The sequence below is a fragment of the Chelonia mydas genome, chromosome 3, assembly GCF_015237465.2.
Source record: "Chelonia mydas isolate rCheMyd1 chromosome 3, rCheMyd1.pri.v2, whole genome shotgun sequence".
NCBI lineage: Eukaryota > Metazoa > Chordata > Testudines > Cheloniidae > Chelonia > Chelonia mydas.
The window spans coordinates 81,862,319-81,865,477 of NC_057851.1; the positions used below are offsets into that span (position 1 = coordinate 81,862,319).

Consider the following 3,159-nt stretch of genomic DNA (forward strand, 5'->3'; position numbering starts at 1 on the left):
GGGGAGGTTTAGGTTGGATATTAGGAAAAACTTTTTCACTAAGAGGGTGGTGAAACACTGGAATGTGTTACCTAGGGAGGTGGTAGAATCTCCTTCCTTGGAAGTTTTTAAGGTCAGGCTTGACAAAGCCTTGGCTGGGATGATTTGATTGGGGATTGGTCCTGCTTTGAGCAGGGGGTTGGACTAGATGACCTCCTGAGGTCCCTTCTAACCCTGATATTCTATGATTCTATGAGTCAGCATTCTCAACAGTGAACAACATTAAATTGCAAAATCACTCTGCCTTGACTGATAATCATCTGAACAACTGCGTCCATCTTGCCTTGACTGAAGTCACTCCAAACTTCAAGGCCCTTGTCCAGTGGAGGACCTGTCATTTCTCCTACTGATAGTGAGTATTGTAATTATTCACATATTTTATTTTACATCTGTATTGCCATATAAAATTACATTTTCAGTAGTGATGCTACAGCTTTATCATGAATAATTATGTTAAATACCTGTTACTTTTGGTTAATACATGTGTGTGGGGGGGGGGGTGTTTCTTACTGAAAAGACTATAATCATAAAGCTAAGAGAGTTTGTGTGTACTAAGTATTTTCTTTCAAACTCTGATACTAATATTAAATAAGCCACAAAAGGCTTGAAAGTTTCAAATATGTCTATCTAGCTACATATATGCCTACAATAATTTTATTTGACAAAACCAAAGTTAATACTCTTTGTAAATTCAAAACAAATTCAAAACTTAAAACAGTTATCTGGAAGTATTTTAATGCTAATATTTGCATCTATTTGACATTTTATCCATGTACTTTCTCAAAGTCTCAGAAGTAATTTATTACATCTTTCTTTGAGGTTATTTTTAGGTTATACAGTGATTTGATTTGATTTTTCATTTGATGCACTAAAAATATAAGTATGAAGTATGTTACTAATGCACAGCATTGTATGAATTTGTTTCACACTTGCAGTGTGAAAAATGTTTCTCTGGAGTCTAAACCTTGACCAAGAAATTTGGACCTTGACAAAAAATAATTGATTACCCCTGGGCTTGAGTGTCACATGATCATAGGACTATCAGGGGTGCTGGAACAATTTTTATAGTGGGGGTGCTAAGAGCCATTGAACCCAACTGTAAACTTTCTATATGATGGAAACCATTTCAAGCCAGGAAGGTGTGGCAGCACCCCTCGTTCCAGCACCTGTGAGGACTATGTTGTACCCTAAACTGGGAAGTTTCTGGTTCTGTTAAACCAGCTTGTTTTCTTGTTCATGTGACTGTCTCATAGCTGCAGCCTTCCAGCTATCATGGACTATATGGCTATAGGAGGTAACTTTTCTAAACGGAGCTATTTCTCTCCTTGGTGCTCTTCCTAGGCTCCTTTGCCTCTCTCGGCAGCAGCAACCATAGGATCCGACTCCATGGGTGCTCCGGGGCTGGAGCACCCACAGAGAAAAAAAGGGGGGCTGCCAGTGGCTGCTCAGCACTCACCAATCATTTTCCCCCACCCCTCCAGTGCCTCCTGCCCACTGCGATCAGCTGTTTTGTGGTGTGCAGGCAGGAGGCTCTGGGGGCGAGGACACAGCACGTTTGGGGGAGGGGGCAGAACTGGGCGGAAAGAACCAGGGTGGGAGCGAAGTGTGGGCAGGAAGAGGTGGGGTGGGGCCAGGGGTCAAGCACCCCCTGGCACTTTGGAAAGTCAGCGCCTGTGGCAGCAACTGCTTTGGCCTCTTCAGCTACGTCTCTTTTGTTCACAGCAAAGAGCAGAACTGGAGTTGACCTCTGCTGAGAGAGATGATTGGGAGCTGCTGCCAGAAGAGGAGCGTGTACAAGGCAAAGAGTTCAACCCCTGTCAGGAGCAGGAGGGGAGTGGAAGCAGCTGGATGAAAGAAGATAAGGGGAAGAAGAAATGGAGCAGCCTGACTTATTTGGAAAACTATTTGTTGTGAATATTTCCACATGTTAATCACTATGGGGCTCTATGTCTCGAGAATAAAACCTCAGGGAGGAACATTTAATGGTCCTGTGGGTTCGCTCTGCCAATTTACAATTGCCAACTTTTTTTTTTTTTAAGTCAGGTGTTAGTTTTAAATCACTGGCTACCTGCATCTGATAGGATTCTTGTCAGAAGGGCCCAGATTTTCAAAATACTGATCACATTCACCAGGACAGAGACACTTGCTTCAAGGAGCACAGCTTTTTGCTAGACATTATCCTCTCATTTTGACTATATAAATAAGGCATTTGCATGGAGAAACAAGGTTTAAAAAACTAGACTGAATCCAGTATGAAATAGGAATGGTTCACTGGTCTTGCAGTGTTGCTGATCCTCATGATTTTATCACAAGTCTTGCAATGTTGGTATTTTTCTTCAAATCCCAGTTGCTAGAGTCACGAATGTGAGAATCTCTGCTTTCAGTGAAATAAAATGTTTGTGGCCCTCATGGTGGTGGAGAAAAATCTTAAAAACATGAGCCCTAAAGTGCAAGAACCAGAAGGCAAATAAAACTCACAAATCTATTATTTTTATAATCTTGTGATGCTTAAGCCATTAGAAATGGAAGGTTCCCTAAAATACTAAAAAATTGGATACTGAAATAAGTTAGTGAGGTGTGACGGAGTGGATGTTGTTAAAAACAATGGAGCTGCTGACTTTATCACTTCAGATTTATTTGTTATTTCTGTATCAGTACACAAGTAAAATAGAAAGCTCAGGTTCTCAAATGCAGCCATTCTTTCTCATCACTCAGCCATAAATATAAACATTGACCTTGTACTACAATAACAATACCAGTCAGGTCATCTTCAATGGGACTTCAGTTAACTTCAATTTAAAGTAGATCAAGTGTTAGCCAGAAAAGAAAAAAGTAAAAACTAATGCTCGACTATTGTTTTTTCTAATAAAATAATTTTATTTCTCATACACCATAACTCATGTCTCCTATTTTCTTTGGATATAAATCTCCTTCCCTCACAAAGGGAGACTAGGAGGAGAGAGAGAGAGACTCAGAATAAGGGTAGAAATATTAAACAAGGATAGTGAGAAAACTTGCCTAGACCAAGGTGTAATACAATGGGAAATCATAGACAATCCTTAAACACTCTCTGCTCTCTCCCTTCTCTTCCGTGTTGGCCCTCTCTTCACTTTAACAAGA

General features: G+C 40.5%; 1 long non-coding RNA gene across 1 annotated transcript; it reads left to right on the forward strand.

Annotated features, from left to right (window-relative positions):
- The first annotated feature begins 238 nt into the window (after positions 1–238).
- On the forward strand, positions 239–2,923 carry LOC122465028. Its single transcript, XR_006289549.1, has 2 exons — positions 239–391; positions 1,762–2,923. It is a non-coding gene; the product is annotated as an uncharacterized LOC122465028 (long non-coding RNA).
- The last annotated feature ends 236 nt before the right edge of the window (positions 2,924–3,159 follow it).